Source organism: Schistocerca nitens, chromosome 1 (assembly GCF_023898315.1).
Source record: "Schistocerca nitens isolate TAMUIC-IGC-003100 chromosome 1, iqSchNite1.1, whole genome shotgun sequence".
Lineage (NCBI taxonomy): Eukaryota > Metazoa > Arthropoda > Insecta > Orthoptera > Acrididae > Schistocerca > Schistocerca nitens.
In genome coordinates, this window is record NC_064614.1 from 523,401,704 (window position 1) to 523,415,232 (window position 13,529).

Here is a 13,529-nt window from a genome sequence, read left to right on the forward strand (position 1 = left end):
ATACGTTTTTGCTTTCGTAAACAATTTACGTTTATCTTCCTCTGTCTGTGCGGTAATTGTTTCCATGACTTGTCGCTTTACTTTATTCTGTTCCTGTATGAATTTACGGAAACGCGTTTCACTGTTTTGTAGGTGGTGATTAAAACGTTCGTCAATTTGACTGTTCTGTTGGTCGAATTTCGCGTCTACTTTTGCATCCAGTGTGCGCGAAAGTTCTGCTGACATTAATTTAAACTCCTCGCGTAACTGTGTTGTGTTTTCAGAGCATTGTTTAGCGACTGCACTAATTTCGTGTCTAAGTGATTCTGTTATAGCTGTTTGCATATTCCTTAATTCTTGAGCAACAGATCTAATTTCTTCACTACTTTTCCTAGCACAAGCCTCAATTTCCACACGTAATTGTTCTTTAGTATCATGACATTGCGCGGCAACGGCTGTAATCTGTTCGCTAAGCTGTTTGGAATAGTTGTCTAATTTTTCATTAAGGTTGTCTTGTTTTTCATTAAGTTGTTTGTTCTGTTCACTAAGTTGTTTGAAATTTTTATTAAGGTTGTCATAGTTTTCCTTAAGTTGTTTGTTCTGTTCACTAAGTTGTTTGAAATTGTTGTCTTGTCTTTCATTCTGCTGTTTGAAATTTTCATTCTGTTGTAGCAATATTGCCATAATTTGATCCAAGCCAATATTACCTACTCTATTCTCAGTGCTGTTTAATGGCGTACCTGCAATTGTCACTTTTTGTGTAACCATTCGGTCGTTTTGTGATTCTTGAAAATGTTTTCCAGTCGGATGTGCACTGTTAGTCACTACCTCGGAATCAAATAAATCTGTCGTATTTTGAGTACACTGTTCATTTTCGTTAGAAAAAATTATCTGTTCATTACGTAAATTTTGCAAACCGGGTGTGTCAAGCTGGGCAGCGTTCATTGTAACAGAACGTCCTGCATCATCAATTGTCGTTAAATTAACAGAGGACACAATTGAATTTGTTTGCTCATCATTAGCATTAAAATCATTACTAGTGGTCGGTAGGCACTGATTGTCTACAATTAGGGGATTATCATCATTACACTGAGTGTCGCAAGTATTATCGGTCAAATTATTCGAGTCGGCTATTTCACTCATTGCACATCGCAATGTACTGTTAACAGTTTTTCGCGGCATTTTTACACAAATCAAAATTAAGCACAAAAGAAACAATGACAATGCAAAATGCAACAAACACAATTACAAGAAAGAGCAACAAATTGCCGATGATCTGTGAAAGAAAGAGTGACAAATTAGTAAATGCGTTGCGCCAGATGCAAACTACATTTAAGTAAATAAGAGCAGATATATGACTACTTATCAGAAGATTCACAAAGAAATACGATCCTAGCCGGATGTCGCCAAGTGTAACCTACCCACAGAAAAATAATGATGACAGTGGACCATGAACCAAGCGTAAACTCCCCACAAAAATAATAACTAAATGAATTTGTTAATATTGTAACCTCAGAACAAAATTGATTTTAATGTAACCTCTGAACAAAATCGGCTCCCATTTGTAATCTGTGTGCAGAAATGCATTCACATTTAATGTAACCTCAAAATTCAATTAGTAAATCCGGAAACAATAATAAAGAAACAAATTAGTAACCTGATAAATTTTATGAGGACAGCAGCGATGCCCTCCGGCCCTGTATTCTGAATAAAAAAGCAAAAATTTTTACCTCAATAAAAAACTGCAAATATATCTGCTCTTATGTAGAAATTTTTTGACACAGCAATGCTGGCGTATATATATATATATATATATATATATATATATATATATATATATATATATATATATATATATATATAAAATTATTATTGGGGCATTTTTTTGGAACAAATTAAATGACAATTAACATACATTATTAGATATGCGCAAGGCTGCTTCTTTACCTTCTACAACAATACCCATCCTGCGGAGTCCTGACCAGAGTCCCGAGCAGAGCAGACAGCCGACACGCGCCAACTCCCGCTGACTAAAGACTACTCAAGACTACTGTCGACTCGCGCAGACTAGCGACAAGCAACAACTAACGATATACTACTCTCTGGTCAGAGACTCTGCCATGCCTCGCCCATCGCCGGCAAAGCATACGTCTTACAAGCTATTTGTATAGTAATTACCAATGTCATTTTTGATGTGTACAACTGACTGGTAAATATATTCACATGTAGCAGTTAAAATCCCCAATGTTCTGAACAGATCTTTACAAAGAGCTCGACTAGTATTTTTGGTTATTATTCTTATGGCTCTTTTCTGGCGTTTGAAAATTGTGTTCATATTTTGTGCATTTGTTCCCCAAAAAAGAATGCCATAACAAAGAACTGAGTATAAATATGAATAATATGTAACTAAAAGCAGTTCGACATCCTCTGCTCATTCACTCGATGATCATATTGGCACTGAAACTAGAAATAACAGAGATAAGGCCGAAATACTGAATTCTGTCTGCCGAAATTGTTTCACCATGGAAGATCGTGGCATGGTCCTTCCTTTCAGTCAACATACTAACGCCGAAATGGCAGGTATTCGGATAACCGATCGCAGAATAGAAAAGCAACTACAATCGCTCAATAGTGGAAAGGTGTCAGGGACCAGAAGAGATACCTATAAGATTGTAGAAAGATATGTGAAAGAACTTACACTCCTTCTAGCAGCAGCTTATCGCAGAGCGCTGGAGCAATGAAAGTTACCCAGCCACTGCAAGAAACTGCAGATCGTTCTCATTTTCAAGAAGGGTCGTAGAACAGGTGCATATAATTATAGGTTTATATAGTTCATGCCAATTTAGGGTAGAATAACTGAACATGTTCTAAGCTCAAGAATCATGATGGTTTTGGAGAATGAAAAACCTCTTTTATAAAATCTACATGCATTCTGCAAACACAGATCTTGCGAAATTCATTATGCTCTCTGTTCCATGAGATCCATAGCGCTGTAGACAACGGTGCTCAAGCTGACGCCGAGTTTCTTGACTATAGGAAGGCATTTGACACTGTCCCACACTGCCATCTAGGGAAAAACATACGATTTTATCGAATAGCAGACCATATTTGCGATTGGATTCAGGACTTCCTTGCAGATAGCACTCAGCACGTCGCTCTTAACGGAACAAAATCGAGAGATGTAAAGCATATCTCCAGAGCACCCCAAACAAATGTGATAGGACCATTACTTCTACAATGTATATAAATGACCTAGTAGAAAACGTCAGAAGCTTTTAAAGATTTCTCAGATGATGTGATTGTCTATAAGAAAATATCAACGCCGGAAGGCAGTATCGATTCACAGAACGACCTGCAGAGGATTGATGAATGGATTACATTCTGGCATTTGACCCTGAACGTAAATAAATGTAGCATGCTGAGCATCCATAGAAAAAGAAATCTACTAACATCCAGCTATACTATTATCCACAAATTGCTGGCAATCAGTATCTACCATAAAATATCTAGGTGTAACAATCCAGGGTGACTTTAAGTGGAATGACCACATAAAGCACATAGCAAGAAAAGCATAGTAAAAGGGTTGAAGATGCATAGCTACTGTGGTGGTGATGTTTTTTAATTTTTGTAACTAATAAACATCTTTCATTATCATTATCTTTACAGAGAATTGATCACTGGCTGAAAATATATTTTTACACTGATATTTCTTGATAATTTTCAACATGAAGAATTTTTGAACTGATAGTACTTCAATGCAACATAACAAAAACACTTTCCTATACTTTTGTTGAAACATAAATTTAGGTTCTCACATTCCACAAATCAGTAAAATTGTATATTCTGAACACCACAGTAATAATCTTTTTTGTAGTAATAAAAATGTGCACAATACCATTTCTTCTGCAGCCGCCTTTATTATGCTTGTCAATGTAATAAAATAGCTGGTACTATGTACACAATCTGATCCTTTGCTTAATATGGCAATAATAATTTTAAGCAGTTTATATAGGCCTATGTATAACCAGCTTAATTCTGAAAATGTTGCTGATTAAATATCATAGTATGTGAAAAGGACACATTAAACATCCACTGAAATAACAACAGTGTGATAAAATGTGTTACTTTTGAACACTTGACTTGTATTAATTGGTACAAAAGGACAACAAATCATCATTTTCACAATATACCCGTCAGTATGAAAAATAGAATATGTTAAACTTCACCATAGAAATAAATACTTAAGTCCTTTTGTGGTGTTGAGGAATGTATTGCAGCCTCTGATGAGATTTTGCTACCGATGGATGGTTTAGCGGCTTTTACACAGTGGCTTCCAAGTCATAATTCCCATCGTAATATTTGGCTAGTACAATGGGTAATCCTGCAATATAATGTCTGCCTCCTTCACTCCCACTTCCCACTAGCTCCAAAATAATATTGCCACTTCTGCTTTGTTGACAAGTAGCTGCTTAATACTGTAGAATTATGTGTAGCCATAATTTCCCATCCAGCCACAGCTGTTTAACAATGATTGTGCTCATTTCAATCACCACAAAATACAGTATGTGGGCATCACATCACACAATGCTTCACAACCCTTCTGACTCACAAAGAAGACTGTTCTGCAACTTTTTCTCGCAACGTTTCTCCCCCTTACCCTTTGACAGGGGAAGTCCCTTTAGATTTTAACGCAGACCTAAAGCCATGACTTGTTACAGCTTTAAATACAAAGGTTCATTATACTTTTAAAACTAAGATCTACTTAACAACATATAAAGATTAATAAAAAAACTTATTTACAGCTATACATTTAAAACTTAGTTACAGATTATTGGTTGCATATTTTGCAGGTCGGTGGCAGCACCTCAGTGACTTACTGTACCCTGCCTTACTTTACCCTGCTGCTGTCATATGGCGTATGTGCCCTCAGTGCTATATCATCTCACTGCTTGCTTTATACCGGTTTTTACAATTGCTCTGATACTGCACGTATGACAGTGAATAATAAAATAATTTCTCTGAAATGAAATGGAACAAGTCCTACACCATGTGATACATACTTGTGTCATTACACATGCTCATTTCAACACAGATTGCCCAACTACAACACCAGATAGAATGCTATAGACCAGTGTATAATTGTTATATCATGTGGTTGAGTAATTGTTTGTGCAGTATTCTGATTTTACACTCATCATTATCAACCAAATGAAAAAACATGTTTCATCTAACATTTTTATACACCAAATGCTATAATAAAAATCACTTGCCAATTTATATCAATAACCAATTTAGTACAATATTACTCCATAACTTATCCATCATGCTACTTACATCATAAGCAAAGGTGTAAACTTATTGGTACAATTGTTTTTTTCCGTGAACATATAATTCACTGAATGTCTTTAAACACACACATCATACCCAGAATTCCCCTAATACATAGAAATGTTTCATGACATTACAATAACCTAAACCACATACTACTTTAAATCTTATTTTAGGAATCTGAAAGTAAGAAAATTTAGTATTGGCTTGGTTTCAACTCTTTATCCTTACAGTTGAGTAACTCAAAACATTTACTATTAACATCACTATTACTATAACCAGTACCACCACAACATCAAACTAATCTTATTATCAACCTAGTCCTATTTGTACTTAAATCTACACCAAATATATTATTCAATGAACCAATTTAAAATCTATTTTAACTAATATATAGATAGTGTTCATCATTACTCTACATCTGTCTCACAATTCATAATTACTAGACTGTCCATAATATTTGAAATATTTTGCTTTATGAAAGTCCTATCCTTCACTCATACTCGGTTATGTATATATCATTTACAGTACTATTTATGACTTTGAATTAATCTTTTTCTCTTTTCTTATACAATTTTAATGTCCATAATATTACTCACTCCATACTTCTTTCTTGATTTGGGAAATATCAAACAATATGCATTGGGATGTGGTATACTGGCCACATCAAAGGGTTCTTTACATATCCAGAAAAATTTGGATCTCAGCAGTAGTTTCTTTAGATTTTTCATGTGATTTTACCAAAACCAGTCACCTATTTGTATTTTGGTCAATCTACCCTGTGCATCATGCCTATTCTTAGGCTTAACCATTTGCTTTTTTTAAACACTCTCTAACCAACTTCTTTTCATCCACATCCATGTCCTTTCTAGTTGTAAATAGAATATTCTCAATGATATTTGCCTCTCTCATTCCCTTCATAATTTCAGTAGGACTAAACCCATTACTCTCATGACCTAAATTGTTTAACACATTCTCCATGCCAGACATATATTTTCCCTAAGTACTGTGTTTATTGGCACATAATCTCTGGCACAGCCTACCTATTACTCTCATAGAATGTTTGGCTGGATTACTTCCTGCATGGTAAGTTGCTATATACAGGGTGATTCAAAAAGAATACCACAACTTTAAAAATGTGTATTTAAAGAAACATAATATAACCTTCTGTTATACATCATTACAAAGAGTATTTAAAAAGGTTTTTTTTCACTCAAAAACAAGTTCAGAGATGTTCAATATGGCCCCCTCCAGACACACGAGCAATATCAACCCGATACTCCAACTCGTTCCACACTCTCTGTAGCATATCAGGCGTAACAGTTTGGATAGCTGCTGTTATTTCTCGTTTCAAATCATCAATGGTGGCTGGGAGAGGTGGCCGAAACACCATATCCTTAACATACCCCCATCAGAAAAAATCGCAGGGGGTAAGATCAGGGCTTCTTGGAGGCCAGTGATGATGTGCTCTGTCACGGGCTGCCTGGTGGCCGATCCATCGCCTCGGGTAGTTGACGTTCAGGTTTCATAACTAACCTTTTTCGTAGGACTCTCCATACAGTTGATTGCGGAATTTGCAGCTCTCTGCTAGCTCTGCGAGTCGATTTTCCTGGGCTGCGAACAAATGCTTACTGGATGCGAGCTACATTTTCATCACTCGTTCTCGGCCGTCCAGAACTTTTCCCTTTGCACAAACACCCATTCTCTGTAAACTGTTTATACCAACGTTTAATACACCACCTATCAGGAGGTTTAACACCATACTTCGTTCGAAATGCACGCTGAACAACTGTCGTCGATTCACTTCTGCCGTACTCAATAACACAAAAAGCTTTCTGTTGAGCGGTCGCCATCTTAGCATCAACTGACGCTGACGCCTAGTCAACAGCGCCTCAAGCGAACAAATGTACAACTAAATGAAACTTTATAGCTCCCTTAATTCGCTGACAGATAGTGCTTAGCTCTGCCTTTTGTCGTTGCAGAGTTTTAAATTCCTAAAGTTGTGGTATTCTTTTTGAATCACCCCGTATTTTAACTCTACTCCATGATCTTGCACACTACTTTTCCATTTCTTAGAGATAAAATGTGATCCATTATCCATTAAAATGGTTTTAGGTTTGCCTATTTGTATAAAATAGTCCTTGACCATCTAACCACTTACTGCTTTTCCAGTGGATTTCCCCAAGGGGTACAACCTGATAAATTTAGCGAACACATCCACTGCTACTAAAATGTAACAGAAACTTCCTGTTGCTCTTGGTAGTGGACCAAAGTAATCCAAAGCAACTAATTCTAACACATCAATGGACAATATAGGTTGCATAGGACCCCTGTTCTTTTGATTGGTCACCTTAGTTTCTTGTCATAAGTCGCTAGTCTGTATTCCCTCATGTAATCTCCTAGCCATGTTATTAAAATATACTGATTCCATTAACTTTTCTGCACTTTTTTACTACCACAATGCCCATAACTCTCATGGATCCAATCAGTTAAAGTGATCACATGTTCATCTGGCCAGCACACCTTCTGTACACCAGCTGTCTCAGATTTCCTTCTGAACAGTATGCCATTAAAAATACAGTAATATTGGGATACATAATCATTCCCCTTTTTACTAATTTCAGATTTTACGAATTTAAGAAATGGATCATTGTTCTGCCCCTTCTCAAGTTGCTACAGATGTTTTTGATTTCCTTCTGTGGCTTAGCTCCTTTTATTTAATGCATCCATTTATGCCCTTCAGTTCCCAAACCATCCTCATCGTCTTCCCTACCTGTTGGTAACCTTGATGATGTATCTGATACAATATTCCGTTCACCCTTTATATAATGTATTTCAGAATCGAACTGTTATAAATATAATACTCATCTGGTTAACCTTGAGAGATTGCAGGGCACTCTCATTTCTGATTAGGTGTCATGCCACTTAATGTTCTTAAGGAAGATGATCTTTATTACGATCTGACTTCATACATCATGATGAAATGGTGGGTAGTAGTTAATGCCCTTGTTTGTGTGCTCCAGTGAAGGAATAGGGGTAAGCTTTACCTGCATTCAAAGGAATAAGGTTGTAACCTCCCAACATATGCGCGCATTGCTTTTACCTTATACTACATCTCTCTCCACGACCGGCCCACCCTCCCGACTGCCCACTACTACTTCTACTACTAACACAGCTCCTACTGCAGCCCACACTGCTCTCTGGCCTGCGATTCTATTGTTGCTTACATATCGCAGGCAGCCCGTGAGGAATCCATCGAAGTTACATCTGCTCGATTGCGTTAGCAATAAATTTCTTAATCATGGACCTCTTACAAGGTGCCGTTTTAAACGACTACAGTAGAAGCGTACGGCAACTGAGGGCCGAGGGAAGCGCGTTTTCTCTGTGGAACCTGGGTGAAAACATTTCCAGACTGCCGAGTTCTGCAGTCTCATTGTGCAGACACGTTTGGATGGCGCCAGTCGGTCACCGGTCGCATCCAGGTAGGCTGACTAGCGCTGAGGATACTGCTGCAATGGCCAAAGCATTGAAGACCAGCAATAAAACAGAGGATGGGCCCTTGTTAGGCTGGAAGTCGATGAGACGACTGTGAGCGTTTCCATGGGACAGGTCACTGGTTCTCAGACGTCCAGACTATGCTACAAAAACATATTTGTGAAGCATGAGGCTTTTAGCGAGTTTATGTCCGCTCTTTGGAAACTTCGAAATGGACGCAACAGGGGAGATAACGATCTTTTTATGGAGGGCTGTGGTTCCATCCTGGTCATGTTGTTAGCAAAAGACATGGCATAAACGTGCGAGAAAGAGGCCGCGAAGCTGAATCATTTTTCTTTTCTCCCAATTAACTTTAAAGTCTCAGATTGGTCAAATAGGTGCATGCAGAGCAAGGAGCAGTCTCCCATCTTCGAATGCAGCGCTCCAGCTCATTATTCGCTTGTGCTAAAGTGGGAGTAGTCTAAGATGTAAATGTGCTTTGCTACCGAGCTGGCGAGAAAAGCAGACAGAAAGAGAAGAGACTCTTGTATTGGCGCTTCGCTAGTAAAGAACTGCAAGTCTCTACCTAAATGGTGAGACTTGTCTCCTTTGCTAGTGTGCCACTTAGAGCCTGTGCCAGTCACCTTCTGAACCGTCAGAGGTACTGCTTCTAGCATCGTGCACACAACGAGTGATGTGTGGGTGTACTTATTTGTCTTGAGTCAGTCGTCTGAACATTGGACATATTCCATCACGAATAGTCATGGGACGGAGTCAAATTGATTTGGCAGACCAGCAAACAGGTCCACCTACACAGGAATCCACTGGGGTTTCAGAGACTCATAGGGAAGTACCTGCATTGCGAATTAGCCGAATGCAAGACTGTGTTCTTGCATTTTTCGGGCGTACACCACTAATAAAACAATTGCTCCTGTCCATGACTTCAGCCGCCGAACGCATCATGGTGTGCCGCCCTGACCAGCAGTAGGGTAACGTATTTTCTGCTACGGTTTAGGGTTCCAATATACGTATGTGTCTCAGCACCCTGTTCTTTCGAACAATATTTTTATTTTTTGAATAGTAGAGTGTAGATGCTTGTTGGTGGTGTAGTTTTTGTGCGATACTCTGGATTCACGTGTATCAAGTCAGAGAAAGCGATTAGTGTTCTGGTTAGTGTCGTCTGTCGATCCTCAGCTGATCACTTTGTCCACCATAGATCCTATATTAGTGAAAGCATTTGCCAAATGAAAATGTTTGTGTAACATTTCTTTAGCCATTTTTTTTGTCTTGTGATGTTAAGAAAGAATAAATCTACTGCTATTTAGATCACAGCTCCTCCCTGTGTTCTGATTAACATTACCTTTCCATTTTTATTAAAGTCCAGATTATAAAAGAAAGTATCAAGCTTGCAATCTCTCATGTGTAAGTTTACATTTCGTTGGAAATGTCAGTGCCTGAAGATCAGTATATATTACCATTTTATGTCCCCATAAAACGTTTTAACATTTCTTACATGCCCATGTAATTGCTAACAGCTCTCTTTCTGATATAGTGTAGCTGTGCTCGCATTTACTTAACTTTCTACTAGCAATTGCTATAGATTTCCTTTCTTCTTTCCCATCTTTGTTCCATATTTGAAACACATGTGCTGCTCAGCCATAGGAACTGCTATCTGTCTTCAGGCAAAATGGTAGTACTAAATCTGGAAGATTCAAAATTCTTTCCTCACTCAGTTTAGCTTTAAGTTGGTCAAATGCTCCCTGACATTCTTCCATCCACTCAAAGACTTTATCTTTAGTTAACAAGCTATTGAGTGCTGGGCTGTTAAAACCTTGCTCAGACTTAAACTTCCTATAGAAACTGCATAATTCTGAAAATGATTTTAGCTGTTTCCTACGCCTTGGAACTGGGAATTCTTTTATAGCCTTCATTTTCTCTGGGTCTTTCCTGATTTCTTCACTCGACATCAAGTACCTACAGAGATAAAAATGGTTCAAATGGCTCTGAACACTATGGGACTTAACAGCTGTGGTCATCAGTCCCCTAGAACTTAGAACTACTTAAACCTAACTAACCTAAGGACATCACACACATCCATGCCCGAGGCAGGAAACGAACCTGCGACCGTAGCAGTCGCACGGTTCCGGACTGCGCGCCTAGAACCGCGAGACCACCGCGGCCGGCCCTACAGAGATAATCTCACTTCTAACAACCTCAGCTTTCTTTAACCTCAAAGTCATTCCACCTTTCCACAAAGCTTGGAACACTTCCCTTAGTAATATACCATGTTCCTCCCAACTCTTGGTAGCTATTAAAATATCATTCACATGTAATATAATTTTACTACACAGATCTTTTCCTAATACTCTGTCTAACCCTCGTGTGAATATGAATGCAGATATATTCAATCCAAATGGCACTACACAATAGTGACAGCATTTTCCACCAAACAAGTTAGAAATACACTTCCTATGTTCCTTATATAACAGGATCTACCAGTACCTGGCAGTAGGTCAAGATAGCTCAAATACTTAATTCTATTAAAATTTTGAATTATTTCATCCAAACTGTCAGGTTTGTCACATTTCGGTTCAATACTACCATTCAGCTTCCTAGCATCTAACACCACTCTCATTCCACCATGTTTCTTTCCAGCACACATGATTGGGTTACTATGGTTGTTATTACTTTTTTCTATCACTCCTAGTCTCTCCATCCTATCCGATTCCTCAGCTACAGCTTTCCTTTTGGTTATTGGGATCTCAAAAGTTTTCCTATAAAAATGTTCATGTGGTTTGATGGTCAACTTCCACTCAAATCTAATCAATCTGCCTGGTTCCTCTGAAAATACTTCCTTATTTTCCATCAGTACTTGAAATCATTCTGACTTTTGCTCATTATTAATTTCAGGTATTTCACTAACCTTTTCCCTGAACGTTTACTCTTTGGTTTTTAAATCATCCTTGCTTTTACATGCTGCTGATATTCTACATTGTCATAGTAATCTCCACGTGGTGCTTCTATAACCCTCAAAGAGCCTAATGGTTCTGTATCATCAACAACTTGTCCCATGAAATATACCTTCTATTCTTTACCTAGATATTTGAGAAACATTAATGCTTGTTCACAGTTAATAGTTACATTGTTGTCACTCATACAATCTGAGCCAAGAATCACATTCATGTTCAGATTAGGGATTACTAAGCATACACTTTCTGTCATACACATTCCAATTTTGAATGACAAATACACTTGTTTCGTAATGGGCTTACTCAATTTTCCTGTAGCACTAATTATCTTTAAACCAGACACAGACATCTACATCTACATCTACATTCATACTCCGCAAGCCACCCAACGGCGTGTGGCGGAGGGCACTTTACGTGCCACTGTCATTACCTCCCTTTCCTGTTCCAGTCGCGTATGGTTCGCGGGAAGAACGACTGTCTGAAAGCCTCCGTGCGCGCTCTAATCTCTCTAATTTTACATTCGTGATCTCCTCGGGAGGTATAAGTAGGGGGAAGCAATATACTCGATACCTCATCCAGAAACGCACCCTCTCGAAACCTGGCGAGCAAGCTACACCGCGATGCAGAGCGCCTCTCTTGCAGAGTCTGCCACTTGAGTTTATTAAACATCTCCGTAACGCTATCACGGTTACCAAATAACACTGTGACGAAACGCGCCGCTCTTCCTTGGATCTTCTCTATCTCCTCCGTCAACCCGATCTGGCACGGATCCCACACTGATGAGCAATACTCAAGTATAGGTCGAACGAGTGTTTTGTAAGCCACCTCCTTTGTTGCTGGACTACATTTTCTAAGCACTCTCCCAATGAATCTCAACCTGGTACCCGCCTTACCAACAATTAATTTTATATGATCATTCCACTTCAAATCGTTCCGCACGCATACTCCCAGATATTTACAGAAGTAACTGCTACCAGTGTTTGTTCCGCTATCATATAATCATACAATAAAGGATCCTTCTTTCTATGTATTCGCAATACGTCACATTTGTCTATGTTAAGGGACAGTTGCCACTCCCTGCACCAAGTGCCTATCCGCTGCAGATCTTCCTGCATTTCGCTACAATTTTCTAATGCTGCAACTTCTCTGTATACTACAGCATCATCCGCGAAAAGCCGCATGGAACTTCCGACACTATCTACTAGGTCATTTATATATATTGTGAAAAGCAATGGTCCCATAACACTCCCCTGTGGCACGCCAGAGGTTACCTTAACGTCTGTAGACGTCTCTCCATTGATAACAACATGCTGTGTTCTGTTTGCTAAAAAATCTTCAATCCAGCCACACAGCTGGTCTGATATTCCGTAGGCTCTTACTTTGTTTATCAGGCGACAGTGCGGAACTGTATCGAACGCCTTCCGGAAGTCAAGAAAAATAGCATCTACCTGGGAGCCTGTATCTAATATTTTCTGGGTCTCATGAACAAATAACGCGATTTGGGTCTCACACGATCGCTGTTTCCGGAATCCATGTTGATTCCTACATAGTAGATTCTAGGTTTCCAAAAACGACATGATACTCGAGCAAAAAACATGTTCTAAAATTCTACAACAGATCGACGTCAGAGATATAGGTCTATAGTTTTGCGCATCTGCTCGACGACCCTTCTTGAAGACTGGGACTACCTGTGCTCTTTTCCAATCATTTGGAACCCTCCGTTCCTCTAGAGACTTGCGGTACACGGCTGTTAGAAGGGGGGCAAGTTCTTTCGCGTAC